This window comes from Oncorhynchus nerka, linkage group LG10, assembly GCF_034236695.1.
Source record: "Oncorhynchus nerka isolate Pitt River linkage group LG10, Oner_Uvic_2.0, whole genome shotgun sequence".
NCBI lineage: Eukaryota > Metazoa > Chordata > Actinopteri > Salmoniformes > Salmonidae > Oncorhynchus > Oncorhynchus nerka.
In genome coordinates this window covers 8,058,377-8,080,876 of record NC_088405.1, presented here as the reverse complement: position 1 = coordinate 8,080,876, position 22,500 = coordinate 8,058,377, and the positions used below count along the sequence as shown (strand labels likewise).

Here is a 22,500-nt window from a genome sequence, read left to right as displayed (position 1 = left end):
CTGCCTCAACATTCAATACATTACCTCAGCCAGTAGAGTCCCCTGCCTCAGCCAGTAGAGTCCCCTGCCCCAGCCGTCAATACATTACCTCAGCCAGTAGAGTCCCCCGCCTCAACATTCAATACATTACCTCAGCCAGTAGAGTCCCCTGCCTCACCATTCAATACATTACCTCAGCCAGTAGAGTCCCCTGCCTCAGCCAGTAGAGTCCCCTGCCCCAGCCGTCAATACATTACCTCAGCCAGTAGAGTCCCCAGCCTCAGCCTCCAATACATTACCTCGGCCAGTAGAGTCCCCTGCCTCAGCCAGTAGAGTCCCCTGCCTCAGCATTCAATACATTACCTCAGCCAGTAGAGTCCCCTGCCTCGGCCAGTAGAGTCCCCTGCCTCGGCCAGTAGAGTCCCCTGCCTCGGCCTCCAATACATTACCTCAGCCAGTAGAGTCCCCTGCCTCGGCCAGTAGAGTCCCCAGCCTCAGCCTCCAATACATTACCTCAGCCAGTAGAGTCCCCTGCCTCAGCCAGTAGAGTCCCCTGCCTCAGCATTCAATACATTACCTCAGCCAGTAGAGTCCCCTGCCTCGGCCAGTAGAGTCCCCTGCCTCGGCCTCCAATACATTACCTCAGCCAGTAGAGTCCCCTGCCTCGGCCAGTAGAGTCCCCTGCCTCGGCCAGTAGAGTCCCCTGCCTCATATTCAAACCTCTTACTCTGTGGTGTGGTGTTATCTTTTGGTTTTTCTCCCTGAATTTCAAGAAGACGTTTGAGTGTTGGAATGGTGGAGAGGAGAGGAGAGGAGGGGGGAGGAGGGGGGGAGAGGAGGAGGGGAGGGAGAGGAGGGGAGGGGAGAGGAGGGGAGAGGAGAGGAGAGGAGAGGAGAGGAGAGGAGACTTCCAACAGGCTGTAAGGCTGCACTCTGAGAGCTAGAAAGACGTGGAGAGAGGATATTATATTTGGACTGTGAGAATGTTCTGTTAAATAGAAGTGTGTAATCACGCTACATAGCAGTGAGCTGGAGCCTCTTACACTTCTGTCTGTTAATAGACAAGGGTTTTCCCATCAAGCCTTCCCCTCAGAGGGTGACTCTTCTCTTCTCTCTCTCCTCTCCCCCCTCTCTCTCTCTCTCTCTCTCTCTCTCCTCTCCTCTCCTCTCCTCTTCTCTCGCTCTCTCTCCTCTCCTCTCCCCCTCCCCCTCCCTCTCTCTCTCTCTCTCCTCCCCCTCTCTCTCTCTCTCTCTCTCTCCTCTCCTCCCCTCCCCCTCTCTCTCTCTCTCTCTCTCTCTCTCTCTCCTCTCCTCCCCTATTCTCTTCCCTCTGTCTCTATGTCTCTCTCTCAATACGTATTTATATTTATTATGGATCCCCATTAGTTCCTGCCAAGGCAGCACCTACTCTTCCTGGGGTTTATTATGGATCCCCATTAGTTCCTGCCAAGGCAGCAGCTACTCTTCCTGGGGTTTATTATGGATCCCCATTAGTTCCTGCCAAGGCAGCAGCTACTCTTCCTGGGGTTTATTATGGATCCCCATTAGTTCCTGCCAAGACAGCAGCTACTCTTCCTGGGGTTTATTATGGATCCCCATTAGTTCCTGCCAAGGCTGCAGCTACTCTTCCTGGGGTTTATTATGGATCCCCATTAGTTCCTGCCAAGGCAGCAGCTACTCTTCCTGGGGTTTATTATGGATCCCCATTAGTTCCTGCCAAGGCAGCAGCTACTCTTCCTGGGGTTTATTATGGATCCCCATTAGTTCCTGCCAAGGCAGCAGCTACTCTTATTGGGGTTTATTATGGATCCCCATTAGTTCCTGCCAAGGCAGCAGCTACTCTTCCTGGGGTTTATTATGGATCCCCATTAGTTCCTGCCAAGGCAGCAGCTACTCTTCTTGGGGTTTATTATGGATCCCCATTAGTTCCTGCCAAGGCAGCAGCTACTCTTCTTGGGGTTTATTATGGATCCCCATTAGTTCCTGCCAAGGCAGCAGCTACTCTTCCTGTGGTTTGTTATGGATCCCCATTAGTTCCTGCCAAGGCAGCAGCTACTCTTCCTGGGGTTTATTATGGATCCCCATTAGTTCCTGCAAAGGTAGCAGCTACTCTTCTTGGTTTATTATGGATCCCCATTAGTTCCTGTCAAGGCGGCAGCTACTCTTCCTGGGGTTTATTAAGGATCCCCATTGGTTCCTGCCAAGGCAGCAGCTCCTCTTCCTGGGGTTTATTAAGGATCCCCATTGGTTCCTAGCTACTTGTTGTGTCAGAGGGTCAGCCTCTGACATCGTGTTCCTGTCTGACCTGAACCTTCAGCTGGTTTTATCTGTTGTTATCTGCCCGCTGTCTTCTGCCATGTGGTGAACAAATGATTGGTCTTCTGTCAACAAAAGTGTATTTTATTCTCACATCCGTACCTGATAAAGTTACCATGTCAGTGTCCATGTAAATGGAAGGTGGAAAGAGTTGGGGTTATTGATTAGCATCTGGGTCACTGGTGTCTGGGTCACTGGTGTCTGGGTCACTGGTGTCTGGGTCACTGGTATCTGGGTCATTGGTGTCTGGGTCACTGGTGTCTGGGTCACTGGTGTCTGGGTCACTGGTGTCTGGGTCACTGGTGTCTGGGTCACTGGTGTCTGGGTCACTGGTGTCTGGTGTCTGGGTCACTGGTGTCTGGGTCACTGGGTCTGGGTCACTGATTCTCTCTCTTTTCCCAGGGCGTGTAATTGATTTCGGTAGTGTTCGAGCTCTGCCACGCGGGAGACACTTCACTGTTTTGTCACGACGTCGTCCTCTTTCCAGAACATCTGTAATGACGCTCCTTTAAGGAAGAGGCCTCGTCTGATCATTCCATTAGGGCTGTTGAAGACTGTGTTCACAAGGCGCCCCTCTAAACCCTTCCTCCTCTAGCAGGGCACAGCATCCATTACAGATTGAACAGCCAGGTGCTGCCTTTGTCTGTCTGGCTGTCTAAAAGGCCTTTATAGACTGGGTCCATCTATACACACTCCTCTCTTTGATTCTGTTATCAGCTTTCTGGGGGACAGAGAGAGTGATGTGTGTCTGGGGGACAGAGAGAGTGATGTGTGTCTGGAGGACAGAGAGAGTGATGTGTGTCTGTTAGGAGGACAGAGAGAGTGATGTGTGTCTGGAGGACAGAGAGAGTGATGTGTGTCTGGAGGACAGAGAGAGTGATGTGTGTCTGGGGGACAGAGAGAGTGATGTGTGTCTGGAGGACAGAGAGAGTGATGTGTGTCTGGAGGACAGAGAGAGTGATGTGTGTCTGGAGGACAGAGAGAGTGATGTGTGTCTGGAGGACAGAGAGAGTGATGTGTGTCTGGGGGACAGAGAGAGTGATGTGTGTCTGGGGGACAGAGAGAGTGATGTGTGTCTGTTAGGAGGACAGAGAGAGTGATGTGTGTCTGTTAGGAGGACAGAGAGAGTGATGTGTGTCTGTTAGGAGGACAGAGAGAGTGATGTGTGTCTGGAGGACAGAGAGAGTGATGTGTGTCTGTTAGGAGGACAGAGAGAGTGATGTGTGTCTGTTAGGAGGACAGAGAGAGTGATGTGTGTTTGGAGGACAGAGAGAGTGATGTGTGTCTGTTAGGAGGACAGAGAGAGTGATGTGTGTCTGGGGGACAGAGAGAGTGATGTGTGTCTGTTAGGAGGACAGAGAGAGTGATGTGTGTCTGGGGGACAGAGAGAGTGATGTTTGTCTGGGGGACAGAGAGAGTGATGTTTGTCTGGGGGACAGAGAGAGTGATGTTTGTCTGGGGGACAGAGAGAGTGATGTGTGTCTGGGGGACAGAGAGAGTGATGTGTGTCTGGAGGACAGAGAGAGTGATGTGTGTCTGGAGGACAGAGAGAGTGATGTGTGTCTGTTAGGAGGACAGAGAGAGTGATGTGTGTCTGTTAGGAGGACAGAGAGAGAGTGATGTGTGTCTGGAGGACAGAGAGAGTGATGTGTGTCTGTTAGGACGACAGAGAGAGTGATGTGTGTCTGGGGGACAGAGAGAGTGATGTCTGTCTGGAGGACAGAGAGAGTGATGTGTGTCTGTTAGGAGGACAGAGAGAGTGATGTGTGTCTGTTAGGAGGACAGAGAGAGTGATGTGTGTCTGTTAGGACGACAGAGAGAGTGATGTGTGTCTGGGGGACAGAGAGAGTGATGTGTGTCTGGAGGACAGAGAGAGTGATGTGTGTCTGTTAGGACAGAGAGAGTGATGTGTGTCTGTTAGGAGGACAGAGAGAGTGATGTGTGTCTGTTAGGAGGACAGAGAGAGTGATGTGTGTCTGTTAGGAGGACAGAGAGAGTGATGTGTGTCTGGAGGACAGAGAGAGTGATGTATGTCTGGAGGACAGAGAGAGTGATGTGTGTCTGTTAGGAGGACAGAGAGAGTGATGTGTGTCTGTTAGGAGGACAGAGAGAGTGATGTGTGTCTGTTAGGAGGACAGAGAGAGTGATGTGTGTCTGTTAGGAGGACAGAGAGAGTGATGTGTGTCTGTTAGGAGGACAGAGAGAGTGATGTGTGTCTGTTAGGAGGACAGAGAGAGTGATGTCTACTGTAGACTACCTCATAGACTTCTCTACATCCTGTCTACTGTAGACTACCTCATAGACTTCTCTACATCCTGTCTACTGTACACTACCTCATAGACTTCTCTACATCCTGTCTACTGTAGACTACCTCATAGACTTCTCTACATCCTGTCTACTGTAGACTACCTCATAGACTTCTCTACATCCTGTCTACTGTAGACTACCTCATAGACTTCTCTACATCCTGTCTACTGTAGACTACCTTCTTGGAGCTAAAGATGCTCCACTTCCTGCTAGAGAAAGGGGGGGGGAAGTCGTAATGAATAAATTACTTCTCATATCTAATTCAGTGAGATGAAAACCTCAGCTTATTAGTATCAGCCCAGAAGTTACTGATCAGATACTGGAACAAAGACTGTGTCCCAAATGGAAGCCTATTCACTATATAGTTGCACTTATTTTTGACCAGAACCCCAATAGGCTTATTCAAAAGTAGTGCACTATATAGGGAAACAGGCTGTGATTTGGGACACGGGAATATGCTGTGCGGTTTTTAAAGGGGACAATGTTCTTTCCCCCCGAATAAAATGGCAATTTACCACGGAGCATTAATCTTGTAAGGGCTGGAGAGTGTGTTTTCTCCTTAATAGCTGCACAACAACATTAACTAAACTAGATTATTATTGCCAGCTAAAGTGGGTTAGTGTTTTGTGCCCTGGCCTCTACTGATCTCCAGTAAATCACTGATGTTCTGCACCAGATAGCCGTTACCTCACTGACTGTCCTATTGGACCAGGGATGATAGCCGTTACCTCACTGACTGTCCTATTGGACTAGGGATGATAGTCTTTATCCCTCTCACTGTCGTCCTATTGGACTAGGGATGATAGTCTTTATCCTCTCTCACTGTCGTCCTATTGGACTAGGGATGATAGCCGTTACCCCTCTCACTGTCCTATTGGACTAGGGATGATAGCCGTTACCCCTCTCACTGTCCTATTGGATTCGGGATGATAGCCGTTACCCCTCTCACTGTCCTATTGGACTAGGGATGATAGTCTTTATCCATCTCACTGTCCTATTGGACCAGGGATGATACCCATTATCCCTCTCACTGTCCTATTGGATTAGGGATGATATCCGTTACCCGACTCACTGTCCTATTGGATTAGGGATGATATCCGTTACCCCTCTCACTGTCCTATTGGATTAGGGATGATAGCCGTTACCCCTCTCACTGTCCTATTGGATTCGGGATGATAGCCGTTATCCCTCTCACTGTCCTATTGGACCAGGGATGATAGCCGTTATCCCTCTCACTGTCCTATTGGACTAGGGATGATAGTCTTTATTTCTCTCACTGTCCTATTGGACTAGGGATGTTAGTCTTTATTCCTCTCACTGTCCTATTGGACTAGGGATGTTAGTCTTTATTTCTCTCACTGTCCTATTGGACTAGGGATGTTAGTCTTTATCCCTCTCACTGTCCTATTGGACCAGGGATGATAGCCGTTATCCCTCTCACTAATCCTATTGGACTAGGGATGATAGTCTTTATTCCTCTCACTGTCCTATTGGACTAGGGATGATAGTCTTTGTCCCTGGTTAGAGGCGTAGTAGTTAGAGCGTTGGACTTGTAACCGAAAGGTTGCAAGATCTAATCCCTGAGCTGACAAGGTAAAAATCTGTCGTTCTGCCCACTGTTCCTACGCCGTCATTGTAGATAAGAATTTGTTCTTATTAACTAGTTAAATAAAGGTTAAATAAAAAATATGTATGAATAGTGGATCCATTCAGAGCCTTCAAAAGTAGTGCACTACTTATAACCAGAGCATTCAAAAGTAGTGCACTACTTATAACCAGAGCCTTCAAAAGTAGTGCACTACTTATAACCAGAGCCTTCAAAAGTAGTGCACTACTTATAACCAGAGCATTCAAAAGTAGTGCACTACTTATAACCAGAGCCTTCAAAAGTAGTGCACTACTTATGACCAGAGCCTTCAAAAGTAGTGCACTACTTATAACCAGAGCCTTCAAAAGTAGTGCACTACTTATAACCAGAGCATTCAAAAGTAGTGCACTACTTATAACCAGAGCATTCAAAAGTAGTGCACTACTTATAACCAGAGCCTTCAAAAGTAGTGCACTACATAGGGGAAAGGGTGAAATGTGGAATGCGCTTCAGTGTGAAGAAGTGTAGACTTCATTCAGAATCCATACTATATTAAATTATAAAATAATGAACACTTAATGTAATATCAATCCTGGGCTCTCTGCACGAGTCGTTAGGGAAGTATTTATCGGAGGCTAATTGAGATACATTGTGTTTGCAGTGGGGGGTTTTTAGTGTCTTCTTCATGTTGCTGTTTGTATGTCAGTATCTCCCTGCCTCTGGGGGGGAGAAAAATCAATTATATTAAAGATATCATTGCATCCAATGAAGGCACTTTGCTTCTCTCCTTCCGTAAGAACACATTGTAAACATAGCTGCTTAATTCAGCTGATTATGATGTATTTGTATCTAATGTGGAAGGCATTAGGATATTCTCTTATTAAAAAACTGAACACATTCACACGTGGGAAAAGCGGCTTTTCTGGGAAATCGTCATTGGCTTTGATACTCTGATTGGTTAGAGACGAGCCAATCGCTGATTAATGGATCAGCAAAAATGACTTCTAGGAAGGCAGTCTGACTGAATGGATCAGGAGAAATGACTTCTGGGAAGGCAGTCTGACTGAAATGATCAACAGAAAGGACTTCTGGGAAGGCAGTCTGACTGAATGGATCAACAGAAAGGACTTCTGGGAAGGCAGTCTGACTGAATGGATCAACAGACAGGACTTCTAGGAAGGCAGTCTGACTGAATGGATCAACAGAAAGGACTTCTGGGAAGGCAGTCTGACTGAATGGATCAACAGAAAGGACTTCTGGGAAGGCAGTCTCACTGAATGGATCAACAGACAGGACTTCTGGGAAGGCAGTCTGACTGAATGTATCGGGAGAAAGGACTTCTGGGAAGGCAGTCGGACTGAATGGATCAACAGAAAGGACTTCTGGGAAGGCAGTCTGACCGAATGGATCCGGAGAAAGTACTTCTGGGAAGGCAGTCTGACTGAATGGATCAACAGACAGGACTTCTGGGAAGGCAGTCTGACTGAATGGATCAGAAGAAAGGACTTCTGGGAAGGCAGTCTGACTGAATGGATCAACAGACAGGACTTCTGGGAAGGCAGTCTGACTGAATGGATCAGGAGAAAGGACTTCTGGGAAGGCAGTCTGACTGAATGGATCAGGAGAAAGGACTTCTGGGAAGGCAGTCTGACTGAATGGATCAGGAGAAAGGACTTCTGGGAAGGCAGTCTGACTGAATGGATCAACAAAAAGTACTTCTAGGAAGGCAGTCTGACTGAATGGATCAGGAGAAATGACTTCTAGGAAGGCAGTCTGACTGAATGGATCAACAGAAAGGACTTCTGGGAAGGCAGTCTGACTGAATGGATCAACAGAAAGGACTTCTGGGAGGGCAGTCTGACTGAATGGATCAGAAGAAAGGACTTCTGGGAGGGCAGTCTGACTGAATGGATCAGGAGAAAGGACTTCTGGGAAGGCAGTCTGACTGAATGGATCAACAAAAAGTACTTCTAGGAAGGCAGTCTGACTGAATGGATCAGGAGAAATGACTTCTAGGAAGGCAGTCTGACTGAATGGATCAACAGAAAGGACTTCTGGGAAGGCAGTCTGACTGAATGGATCAACAGAAAGGACTTCTGGGAGGGCAGTCTGACTGAATGGATCAGAAGAAATGACTTCTGGGAGGGCAGTCTGACTGAATGGATCAGGAGAAAGGACTTCTGGGAAGGCAGTCTGACTGAATGGATCAACAGACAGGACTTCTGGGAAGGCAGTCTGACTGAATGGATCACTAGAAAGGACTTCTGGGAAGGCAGTCTGACTGAATGGATCAACAGAAAGGACTTCTGGGAAGGCAGTCTGACTGAATGGATCAGGAGAAAGGACTTCTGGGAAGGCAGTCTGACTGAATGGATCAGGGGAAAGGACTTTTGGGAAGGCAGTCTGACTGAATGGATCAGGAGAAAGGACTTCTGGGAAGGCAGTCTGACTGAATGGATCAGAAGAAAGGACTTCTGGGAGGGCAGTCTGACTGAATGGATCAGGAGAAAGGACTTCTGGGAAGGCAGTCTGACTGAATGGATCAGGAGAAAGGACTTCTGGGAAGTCAGTCTGACTGAATGGATCAGGAGAAAGGACTTCTGGGAAGGCAGTCTGACTGAATGGATCAGGAGAAAGGACTTCTGGGAAGGCAGACTGAATGTATCTAGCGATCGGTAGAGCAGGGCTATTAAATTAAGTACTTCATTCCTCCGTCTTTCTCTGACTTGTGTTCCGTCTGTTCCTGTAAAGCTGCAGTGTTTCTGTTTATCTCAGCTGCTTGGCTCAACGGAAGTGTTCAGGCTTTCCAAAAGTTGTCTGAAGATATTTATCAAACTGTGTTCCCGCACTTTAAAAATATAAGCTGTCACGTTCCTATGACACCGAGTTCTCTCAGACGTACAGTGGGTTCTGTCCCAAACAGTACCGTAATCCCTATAGAGGGCTCTAATTTTGAACAGGTTCCATAGGTTTCTAGTCAAAAGTAGTGCACTACATAGGGAATAGGCTGCCATTTGGGACACTGGAAAAGCTTCTGCGTTTACTGACTGGGACAAACAAACAAAGTTTCCTCATCTCATACATTTGTGTGTTAGTGGTTTGGTGTGCTAGTTTCTACACACTCATCTCATCAGGTATGTTTTGTCCTCTTCAAACGGTGTGTTAGTTTCTACACACTCCTGTGACCTAAGATGACAAACGGTGTGTTAGTTTCTACACACTCCTGTGACCTAAGATGACAAACGGTGTGTTAGTTTCTACACACTCCTGTGACCTAAGATGGCAAACGGTGTGTTAGTTTCTACACACTCCTGTGACCTAAGATGGCAAACGGTGTGTTAGTTTCTACACACTCCTGTGACCTAAGATGGCAAACGGTGTGTTAGTTTCTACACACTCCTGTGACCTAAGATGGCAAACGGTGTGTTAGTTTCTACACACTCCTGTGACCTAAGATGGCTGCCTTGTCAGCTTCAGCACCAATTTAGCCTTGTCGTGTCCTTTGCGTTCTTGGCTCATTGACTTTCATGGGTCATTGCTAAGATCATGGTTGATTGAAATGGTTGATTGATCTGGTTGATTGATCTGGTTGATTGATCTGGTTGATTGAAATGGTTGATTGAAATGGTTGATTGATCTGGTTGATTGAAATGGTTGATTGATCTGGTTGATTGATCTGGTTGATTGATATGGTTGATTGATCTGGTTGATTGAAATGGTTGATTGATCTGGTTGATTGATCTGGTTGATTGATCTGGTTGATTGATCTGGTTGATTGATCTGGTTGATTGAAATGGTTGATTGATCTGGTTGATTGAAATGGTTGATTGATCTGGTTGATTGATCTGGTTGATTGAAATGGTTGATTGATCTCCTGTATGTTTTATCGTGTTGAACCTAAGTCTCCATCGCTAACAAACAGACTTTGTATTAGTTTTCCCACCATGCATTTGGAGATATTTGGATTCCATTTATAGCCCCATAAACCCCTCTGCCGACAGCATGTTTAAATAATCTATGAATTTCATTCTAGATGCTGTTTGATTTTCTATTCTTCTTCTTATTGACTTCGTCATGACACTAGTTTCTTGGCCGACTGTGTTTTTCCATTTACCAAAAAACAGTAATGAATTATTGACTAGCCGAAGTACGAGAACCGTTTTCTGTTGTTGCTTCTTCGCCTCCTCTGTGACAGACTGTGATTTCCTTTCTCTGTCAGAATGGTGCATTCTGGGAGCTGAGTAATGAGCACCATGACATTGAGAGGAACACACACACACACACCCCGATAGAATGGGGCGGCAGGTAGCCTAGCGATTAGAGCGTTGGGACAGTAACCGAAAGGTCGCTGGTTCGAATACCCAATCCGACAAGGTGAAAAACCTGTCCGTGTCCTTTGAGCAAGGCACTTAACCCTAATTGTCTCCAGGCGCTGACCCTGTAGGTAGACCGTCACGGTCAATAGGAATTTGTTCTTAACTGACTTGCCTAGTTAAGTAATTAATGTTTAAACGGCAGTGTGTGTGTGATAGAAGCTCTATCTGAGGTCCCACATGAAATAGACCAGCGATATCCTGGTTTTACCTCAGTGTTTCTGATTCTATAGTATAGAATTTTCAAAAATAAAATATGCACATTTTCCCAACAGGAGTGAGTTTCCACCAAACTGAGTTTTTTTTTTAATTACTGCGTGGTAACATACACATTAGGTCCTAATCTATGGATTTCACATGACTGGGAATACAGATATGTATTTTGTTGCTCACAGATACCTTAAACAAAACGGGCCTCGTAATGGGCCTCAGGATCTCGTCACGGTAGCTCTCTGTAATTCAAATTGCCATTGATAAAACGCAATTGTGTCCGTTGTCCGTAGCTTGTGCCTGTTCATAACCCCAAACGCCACTCTGTTCACGACGTTGACATCAGCAAACCGCCCGCCCGCACAACACCATACACGTGGTCTGTGGTTCTAAACCCAGTTGGACTCATTGCCTAATTCTCTAAAACGACATTGGAGGCGGCTTATGGTAGAGAAATGAACATTGCATTCTCTGGATACAACCCTGTTGGACATTCCTGCAGTCAGCATGCCAATCGCACACTCCGTCAAAACATGAGACATCCGTGACATTGTGTCGTGTGACAAGACTGCACATTTTAGAGTGGCCTTTTATTGTCCCCAGCACAAGGTGCACCTGTGTAATGATCATGCTGTTTAATCAACTTCTTGATATGCCACACCTGTCAGGTGGATGGATTATCTTGGCAAAGGAAAATCTGACTAAAAGTAATGTAAGCAAAATGTGCACAACATTTGAGAGAAATAAGCTTTTTGTGCGTATGGAACATTTCTGGTTTGTTTTATTTCAGCTCATGAAACATTTCTGGGATGTTTTATTTCAGCTCATGAAACATTTCTGGGATGTTTTATTTCAGCTTATGAAACATTTCTGGTTTGTTTTATTTCAGCTCATGAAACATTTCTGGTTTGTTTTATTTCAGCTCATGAAACATTTCTGGTTTGTTTTATTTCAGCTCATGAAACATTTCTGGTTTGTTTTATTTCAGCTCATGAAACATTTCTGGTTTGTTTTATTTCAGCTCATGAAACATTTCTGGTTTGTTTTATTTCAGCTCATGAAACATTTCTGGTTTGTTTTATTTCAGCTCATGAAACATTTCTGGTTTGTTTTATTTCAGCTCATGAAACATTTCTGGTTTGTTTTATTTCAGCTTGAAACATTTCTGGTTTGTTTTATTTCAGCTCATGAAACATTTCTGGTTTGTTTTATTTCAGCTCATGAAACATTTCTGGTTTGTTTTATTTCAGCTCATGAAACATTTCTGGTTTGTTTTTTCAGCTCATTTTTCAGCTCATGAAACATTTCTGGTTTGTTTTATTTCAGCTCATGAAACATTTCTGGTTTGTTTTATTTCAGCTCATGAAACATTTCTGGTTTGTTTTATTTCAGCTCATGAAACATTTCTGGTTTGTTTTATTTCAGCTCATGAAACATTTCTGGTTTGTTTTATTTCAGCTCATGAAACATTTCTGGTTTGTTTTATTTCAGCTCATGAAACATTTCTGGTTTGTTTTATTTCAGCTCATGAAACATTTCTGGTTTGTTTTATTTCAGCTCATGAAACATTTCTGGTTTGTTTTATTTCAGCTCATGAAACATTTCTGGTTTGTTTTATTTCAGCTCATGAAACATTTCTGGTTTGTTTTATTTCAGCTCATGAAACATTTCTGGTTTTTTATTTCAGCTCATGAAACATTTCTGGTTTTTTTATTTCAGCTCATGAAACATTTCTGGTTTGTTTTATTTCAGCTCATGAAACATTTCTGGTTTGTTTTATTTCAGCTCATGAAACATTTCTGGTTTGTTTTATTTCAGCTCATGAAACATTTCTGGTTTGTTTTATTTCAGCTCATGAAACATTTCTGGTTTGTTTTATTTCAGCTCATGAAACATTTCTGGTTTGTTTTATTTCAGCTCATGAAACATTTCTGGTTTGTTTTATTTCAGCTCATGAAACATTTCTGGTTTGTTTTATTTCAGCTCATGAAACATTTCTGGTTTGTTTTATTTCAGCTCATGAAACATTTCTGGTTTGTTTTATTTCAGCTCATGAAACATTTCTGGTTTGTTTTATTTCATTTCAGCTCATTTCAGCTCATGAAACATTTCTGGTTTGTTTTATTTCAGCTCATGAAACATTTCTGGTTTGTTTTATTTCAGCTCATGAAACATTTCTGGGATGTTTTATTTCAGCTCATGAAACATTTCTGGTTTGTTTTATTTCAGCTCATGAAACATTTCTGGGATGTTTTATTTCAGCTCATGAAACATTTCTGGTTTTTATTTCAGTTTTATTTTTATTTCAGCTCATGAAACATTTCTGGTTTGTTTTATTTCAGCTCATGAAACATTTCTGGTTTGTTTTATTTCATTTTTCTGGTTTGTTTTATTTCAGCTCATGAAACATTTCTGGTTTGTTTTATTTCAGCTCATGAAACATTTCTGGTTTGTTTTATTTCAGCTCATGAAACATTTCTGGTTTGTTTTATTTCAGCTCATGAAACATTTCTGGTTTGTTTTATTTCAGCTCATGAAACATGGGACCAACACATACCATGTTGTGTTTATATTTTCGGTTCAGTGTAGTTTGCCCGTCTTCAATGTTCCCTCTTATTTTGGGGCACTGAGCACATTTCTGGTCTTATGAGCGGAAACTGGAGACTGTATCCTTACAGTTTTAGACAGTAGCCAATAGGCTGTATCCTTACAGTTTTAGACAGTAGCCAATAGGCTGTGCCCTTACAGTTTTAGACAGTAGCCAATAGGCTGTGCCCTTACAGTTTTAGACAGTAGCCAATAGGCTGTGCCCTTACAGTTTTAGACAGTAGCCAATAGGCTGAACCCTTACAGTTTTAGACAGTAGCCAATAGTATATCCTTACAGTTTTAGACAGTAGCCAATAGGCTGTGCCCTTAGTTTTAGACAGTAGCCAATAGGCTGAACCCTTACAGTTTTAGACAGTAGCCAATAGTATATCCTTACAGTTTTAGACAGTAGCCAATAGGCTGTGCCCTTAGTTTTAGACAGTAGCCAATAGGCTGTATCCGTACAGTTTTAGACAGTAGCCAATAGTATATCCTTACAGTTTTAGACAGTAGCCAATAGGCTGTACCCTTACAGTTTTAGACAGTAGCCAATAGGCTGTGCCCTTACAGTTTTAGACAGTAGCCAATAGGCTGTACCCTTACAGTTTTAGACAGTAGCCAATAGGCTGTACACTTACAGTTTTAGACAGTAGCCAATAGTATATCCTTACAGTTTTAGACAGTAGCCAATAGGCTGTATCCGTACAGTTTTAGACAGTAGCCAATAGTATATCCTTACAGTTTTAGACAGTAGCCAATAGGCTGTACCCTTACAGTTTTAGACAGTAGCCAATAGGCTGTATCCTTACAGTTTTAGACAGTAGCCAATAGGCTGTACCCTGACAGTTTAGTCTGTAGCCAATAGGCTGTACCCTTACAGTTTTAGACAGTAGCCAATAGACAGTAGCTAATAGACAGTAGGCAATAGACAGTATCCAATAGGCTGTACCCTGTACCCTAATGTTTAATCGATCTATATAGTGCAAACTAATGGAGCGAACTCAGCGAAGTCCAATCTCTCGTCTCTCTGCGCCTCCATGGCAATTCTTCTGCGCCATGGCAATTCATGCACAGAAAGCATCAGCGTATGTGACATTAACAAAGTTCAAAGCCTGTTGAGAGCAGAACGGGGTTCAAAGCCTGTTGAGAACAGAACGGGGTTCAAAGCCTGTTGAGAACAGAACGGGGTTCAAAGCCTGTTGAGAACAGAACGGGGTTCAAAGCCTGTTGAGAACAGAACGGGGTTCAAAGCCTGTTGAGAACAGAACGGGGTTCAAAGCCTGTTGAGAACAGAACGGGGTTCAAAGCCTGTTGAGAACAGAACGGGGTTCAAAGCCTGTTGAGAACAGAACGGGGTTCAAAGCCTATTGAGAGCAGAACGGGGTTCAAAGCCTGTTGAGAACAGAACGGGGTTCAAAGCCTGTTGAGAACAGAACGGGGTTCAAAGCCTGTTGAGAACAGAACGGGGTTCAAAGCCTGTTTAGAACAGAACGGGGTTCAAAGCCTGTTGAGAACAGAACGGGGTTCAAAGCCTGTTGAGAGCAGAACGGGGTCCAAAGCCTGTTGAGAACAGAACGGGGTTCAAAGCCTGTTGAGAACAGAACGGGGTTCAAAGCCTGTTGAGAGCAGAACTGGGTTCAAAGCCTGTTGAGAACAGAACGGGGTTCAAAGCCTGTTGAGAACAGAACGGGGTTCAAAGCCTATTGAGCCTATTGTTTCTCTGTTTTCACAGCAGTTCACTGGTAATAAAGTCATGCAGGTTTACACAATACACAAGATCCAACACCCATTCAACCCCATATCACACTGTGTGTGTGTGTGTGTGTGTGTGTGTGTGTGTGCGTGTGTGTGATCTGTGTTCGTCACTAGTCCAGTGTAGTGAAGCATGGCAGGGTGAAATTGAGCTGCCTCGGTGGCGAACCCTCACCCCACCCCCCGGAGCCCAGCGTGGCTTCGACTGGTCAGACAGAAGTGGTGTGTAAAACCCCTACAACGTTCTCTCTGTTTTTCTCCTCTCAGAACAAGATGTTCATCTATAGGGGGAAGGAGTACGAGAGGAGAGAAGACTTTGAGGCCAGACTGCTCACCCAGTTCCCCAACGCGGACAAGATGAAGACGACCACGCCGCCCGGCGAGGACATCAAGACCTCTTCCTCACAGTGTATCCTTACCACAGAGATAACAGTCAAGACAGCCAGCAGAGGACTGGCCACACATCGGAGCCTGGTTCCTCTCTAGGTTTCTTCCTAGGTTCTGGCCTTTCTATGGAGTCTTCCTAGCCACTGTTCTTCTGCCTCTGCATTGCTCTCTGGGGTTTTAGGCTGGGTTTCTGTACAGCACTGCTGATGTAAAATGGGCTTGATAAAATAAAATGTTGATCGATTGAGTCAGACAGACATCAGGAACTATCCCTGACAGTGTATACTTATCACAGAGATTACAGTCAATCAATCAATCAATCAATCAATCAATCAATGATATTTATAAAGTCCTTTTCCCATACATCAGCAGTCTTCACAAAGTGCTTCACCACCAAAATCTACACACGTTAACCCCCAACACATACATCAGACTGGGAGGGTCTAAGCATGACTTTAGTTTGTATGGTAGAGCATCTCCTACTTTACAGTTGTGTTCTGTTTTAGTTGAACTCATTGTGACCTTAACCCCCAACACATTCATCAGACTGGGAGGGTCTAAGCATGACTTTAGTTTGTATGGTAGAGCATCTCCTACTTTACAGTTGTGTTCTGTTTTAGTTGAACTCATTGTGACCTTAACCCCCAACACATTCATCAGACTGGGAGGGTCTAAGCATGACTTTAGTTTGTATGGTAGAGCATCTCCTACTTTACAGTTGTGTTCTGTTTTAGTTGAACTCATTGTGACCTTAACCCCCAACACATTCATCAGACTGGGAGGGTCTAAGCATGACTTTAGTTTGTATGGTAGAGCATCTCCTACTTTACAGTTGTGTTCTGTTTTAGTTGACATCATTGTGACCAGTTCGTTTATATTCAACACTTTAATATTTCCTACTTTACAGTTGTGTTCTGTTTTAGTGAACTCATTGTGACCTGTTCTAGAACTCCCTTCAAAGTTCCAGAACAAACATGACTTTAGCAGATGGTAGGTATGCATCTCCTCCTGTCAGTCTGTGTTCTGTCTTCTGTTGACATCATCTGTGACTGTCTGTCTGTATTCAACTGTCTTTCTATTTCTGTCTGTCTGGCATCTGTTTCTCTGTCTGTTCTGGAACTGTCTGCTTCTGTTCTGAACAAACACTGTCTGTCTGTCTGTCTGTCTGGTCTGTCTGTCTGTCCTGTCTGTCTGTCTGTCTGTCTGTCTGTCTGTCTGTCTGTCTGTCTGTCTGTCTGTCTGTCTGTCTGTCTGTCTGTCTGTCTGTCGTCTCTGTCTGTCTGGCTGTCTGTCTGTCTGGCTGTCTCTGTCTGTCTGTCTGTCTGTCTGTCGGTGTGTCTGTCGGTGTGTCTGTCGGTGTGTCTGTCGGTGTGTCTGTCGGGTGTGTCTGTCGGTGTGTCAGTCTTGTCATACGGAGTGTTTACATCATATTAACATATTAATGCATATTACTACTTGATGAAAATGTCTATTTAGTTTCATCCTTTACATTCTCTGAGTAGTACTGTATCTCCTGTTATATTAGTCCTGGACTAAATGAGATGGAGACAGGTACTGTATCTCCTGTTATATTAGTCCTGGACTAAATGAGATGGAGACAGGTACTGTATCTCCTGTTATATTAGTCCTGGACTAAATGAGATGGAGACAGGTACTGTATCTCCTGTTATATTAGTCCTGAACTAAATGAGATGGAGACAGGTACTGTATCTCCTGTTATATTAGTCCTGAACTAAATGAGATGGAGTCAGGTACTGTATCTCCTGTTATATTAGTCCTTAGTCCTGAACTAAATGAGATGGAGTCAGGTACTGTATCTCCTGTTATATTAGTCCTGAACTAAATGAGATGGAGACAGGTACTGTATCTCCTGTTATATTAGTCCTGAACTAAATGAGATGGAGTCAGGTACTGTATCTCCTGTTATATTAGTCCTGAACTAAATGAGATGGAGTCAGGTACTGTATCTCCTGTTATATTAGTCCTGAACTAAATGAGATGGAGACAGGTCCTGAACTGATGGATCTCCTGTTATATTAGTCCTGAACTAAATGAGATGGAGATGGAGTCAGGTACTGTATCTCCTGTTATATTAGTCCTGAACTAAATGAGATGGAGTCAGGTACTGTATCTCCTGTTATATTAGTCCTGAACTAAATGAGATGGAGTCAGGTACTGTATCTCCTGTTATATTAGTCCTGAACTAAATGAGATGGAGTCAGGTACTGTATCTCCTGTTATATTAGTCCTGAACTAAATGAGATGGAGTATCAGGTACTGTATCTCCTGTTATATTAGTCCTGAACTAAATGAGATGGAGTCAGGTACTGTATCTCCTGTTATATTAGTCCTGAACTAAATGAGATGGAGTCAGGTACTGTATCTCCTGTTATATTAGTCCTGAACTAAATGAGATGGAGTGTATCTCCTGTTATATTAGTCCTGAACTAAATGAGATGGAGTCAGGTACTGTATCTCCTGTTATATTAGTCCTGAACTAAATGAGATGGAGTCAGGTACTGTATCTCCTGTTATATTAGTCCTGAACTAAATGAGATGGAGTCAGGTACTGTATCTCCTGTTATATTAGTCCTGAACTAAATGAGATGGAGACAGGTACTGTATCTCCTGTTATATTAGTCCTGAACTAAATGAGATGGAGACAGGTACTGTATCTCCTGTTATATTAGTCCTGAACTAAATGAGATGGAGACAGGTACTGTATCTCCTGTTATATTAGTCCTGAACTAAATAAAAACACTCCTGTTATATTAGTCCTGAACTAAATGAGATGGAGACACTGGTCTCAACTAAATGAGATGGAGACAGGTACTGTACTGTAGCAGTAGGACAGAGGAGGACACTGGTCCAGAACACTGTAGCAGTAGGACAGACCCAGAGGACACTGGTCCAGAACACTGTAGCAGTAGGACAGACCCAGAGGAAACTGGTCCAGAACACTGTAGCAGTAGGACTGACCCAGAGGAAACTGGTCCAGAACACTGTAGCAGTAGGACAGACCCAGAGGACACTGGTCCAGAACACTGTAGCAGTAGGACAGACCCAGAGGACACTGGTCCAGAACACTGTAGCAGTAGGAAAGACCCAGAACACTGTAGCAGTAGGACAGACCCAGAACACTGTAGCAGTAGGGCAGACCCAGAACACTGTAGCAGTAGGACAGACCCAGAACACTGTAGCAGTAGGACAGAGGAGGACACTGGTCCAGAACACTGTAGCAGTAGGACAGAGGAGGACACTGGTCCAGAGTACTGTAGCAGTAGGACAGAGGAGGACACTGGTCCAGAACACTGTAGCAGTAGGACAGAGGAGGACACTGGTCCAGCACACTGTAGCAGTAGGACAGAGGAGGACACTGGTCCAGAACACTGTAGCAGTAGGACAGAGGAGGACACTGGTCCAGAATACTGTAGCAGTAGGACAGAGGAGGACACTGGTCCAGAATACTGTAGCAGTAGGACAGAGGAGGACATTGGTCCAGAACACTGTAGCAGTAGGACAGAGGAGGACACTGGTCCAGAACACTGTAGCAGTAGGACAGAGGAGGACACTGGGAGGACACCTCCGCTGTCTTCAACCAGGATCTCAGCGATCACTGCCTCATTGCCTGTATCCGCCACGGAGCCGCAGTCAAACGACCACCCCTCATCACTGTCAAACGCTCCCTAAAACACTTCTGTGAGCAGGCCTTTCTAATCGACCTGGCCCGGGTATCCTGGAAGGACATTGACCTCATCCCGTCAGTTGAGGATGCCTGGTCATTCTTTAAAAGTAACTTCCTCACCATTTTAGATAAGCATGCTCCGTTCAAAAAATGCAGAACCAAGAACAGATACAGCCCTTGGTTCACTCCAGACCTGACTGCCCTCGACCAGCACAAAAACATCCTGTGGCGGACTGCAATAGCATCGAATAGCCCCCGTGATATGCAACTGTTCAGGGAAGTCAGGAACCAATACACGCAGTCAGTCAGGAAAGCTAAGGCCAGCTTCTTCAGGCAGAAGTTTGCATCCTGTAGCTCCAACTCCAAAAAGTTCTGGGACACTGTGAAGTCCATGGAGAACAAGAGCACCTCCTCCCAGCTGCCCACTGCACTGAGGCTAGGTAACACGGTCTCCACCGATAAATCCACGATTATCGAAAGCTTCAATAAGCACTTCTCAACGGCTGGCCATGCCTTCCGCCTGGCTACTCCAACCTCGGCCAACAGCTCCGCCCCCGCAGCTCCTCGCCCAAGCCTCTCCAGGTTCTCCTTTACCCAAATCCAGATAGCAGATGTTCTGAAAGAGCTGCAAAACCTAGACCCGTACAAATCAGCTGGGCTTGACAATCTGGACCCTCTATTTCTGAAACTATCTGCCGCCATTGTCGCAACCCCTATTACCAGCCTGTTCAACCTCTCTTTCATATCGTCTGAGATCCCCAAGGATTGGAAAGCTGCCGCAGTCATCCCCCTCTTCAAAGGGGGAGACACCCTGGACCCAAACTGCTATAGACCTATATCCATCCTGCCCTGCCTATCTAAGGTCTTCGAAAGCCAAGTCAACAAACAGGTCACTGACCATCTCGAATCCCACCGTACGTTCTCCGCTGTGCAATCTGGTTTCCGAGCCGGTCACGGGTGCACCTCAGCCACGCTCAAGGTACTAAACGATATCATTACCGCCATCGATAAAGACAGTACTGTGCAGCCGTCTTCATCGACCTCGCCAAGGCTTTCGACTCTGTCAATCACCATATTCTTATCGGCAGACTCAATAGCCTCGGTTTCTCGGATGACTGCCTTGCCTGGTTCACCAATTACTTTGCAGACAGAGTTCAGTGTGTCAAATCGGAGGGCATGCTGTCCGGTCCTCTGGCAGTCTCTATGGGGGTGCCACAGGGTTCAATTCTCGGGCCGACTCTTTTCTCTGTATATATCAATGATGTTGCTCTTGCTGCGGGCGATTCCCTGATCCACCTCTACGCAGACGACACCATTCTATATACTTTCGGCCCGTCATTGGACACTGTGCTATCTAACCTCCAAACGAGCTTCAATGCCATACAGCACTCCTTCCGTGGCCTCCAACTGCTCTTAAACGCGAGTAAAACCAAATGCATGCTTTTCAACCGATCGCTGCCTGCACCCGCATGCCCGACTAGCATCACCACCCTGGATGGTTCCGACCTTGAATATGTGGACATCTATAAGTACCTAGGTGTCTGGCTAGACTGCAAACTCTCCTTCCAGACTCACATCAAACATCTCCAATCGAAAATCAAATCAAGAGTCGGCTTTCTATTCCGCAACAAAGCCTCCTTCACTCACGCCGCCAAGCTTACCCTAGTAAAACTGACTATCCTACCGATCCTCGATTTCGGCGATGTCATCTACAAAATGGCTTCCAACACTCTACTCAGCAAACTGGATGCAGTCTATCATAGTGCCATCCGTTTTGTCACCAAAGCACCTTATACCACCCACCACTGCGACTTGTATGCTCTAGTCGGCTGGCCCTCGCTACATATTCGTCGCCAGACCCACTGGCTCCAGGTCATCTACAAGTCCATGCTAGGTAAAGCTCCGCCTTATCTCAGTTCACTGGTCACGATGGCAACACCCATCCGTAGCACACGCTCCAGCAGGTGTATCTCACTGATCATCCCTAAAGCCAACACCTCATTTGGCCGCCTTTCGTTCCAGTACTCTGCTGCCTGTGACTGGAACGAACTGCAAAAATCGCTGAAGTTGGAGACTTTTATCTCCCTCACCAACTTCAAACATCAGCTATCCGAGCAGCTAACCGATCGCTGCAGCTGTACATAGTCTATTGGTAAATAGCCCACCCATTTTCACCTACCTCATTCCCATACTGTTTTTATACTGTTTTTTTTATTTATTTATTTACTTTTCTGCTCTTTTGCACACCAATATCTCTACCTGTACATGACCATCTGATCATTTATCACCCCAGTGTTAATCTGCAAAATTGTATTATTCGCCTACCTCCTCATGCCTTTTGCACACATTGTATATAGACTGCCCATTTTTTTTCTACTGTGTTATTGACTTGTTAATTGTTTACTCCATGTGTAACTCTGTGTTGTCTGTTCACACTGCTATGCTTTATCTTGGCCAGGTCGCAGTTGCAAATGAGAACTTGTTCTCAACTAGCCTACCTGGTTAAATAAAGGTGAAATAAATAAAAAAAACTGGTCCAGAACACTGTAGCAGTAGGACAGACCCAGAGGACACTGGTCCAGAACACTGTAGCAGTAGGACAGACCCAGAGGACACTGGTCCAGAACACTGTAGCAGTAGGACAGACCCAGAGGACACTGGTCCAGAATACTGAGCACTGGGACAGACCCAGAGGACACTGGTCCAGAACACTGTAGCAGTAGGACAGACCCAGAGGACACTGGTCCAGAACACTGTCGCAGTAGGACAGACCCAGAAGACACTAGTCCAGAATACTGTAGCAGTAGGACAGACCCAGAACACTGTAGCAGTAGGACAGACCCAGAGGACACTGGTCCAGAACACTGTAGCAGTAGGACAGAGGAGGACACTGGTCCAGAACACTGTAGCAGTAGGACAGAGGAGGACACTGGTCCAGAATACTGTAGCAGTAGGACAGACCCAGAGGACACTGGTCCAGAACACTGAGCACTGGGACTGGAAGGTGAACGAATCTAAATGTAAATGTGTTTGTAGATCAAACAGAGGTTGACCTTCATGTGTTTCCCTCTGTTATTAACTCACTCTGCTCCCTTCATCACAGCTGCTACAGCTGGACACACACACACACACACACACACACACACAGATATACACACACACACACACACACACACACAGATATACACACACACACACACAGACACACACACACACACACACACACACACACACACACAGACACACACACAGACACACACATACACACACAGACACACACACACACACACACACACACACACACACACACACACA

The 22,500-nt window shown here is 45.1% G+C and overlaps 1 pseudogene; it reads left to right on the top strand.

Moving 5' to 3' along the window:
• The window catches only part of LOC115115761 (dedicator of cytokinesis protein 1-like), a 209,631-nt pseudogene that overhangs the window by 72,515 nt on the left and 114,616 nt on the right, over positions 1–22,500 (top strand).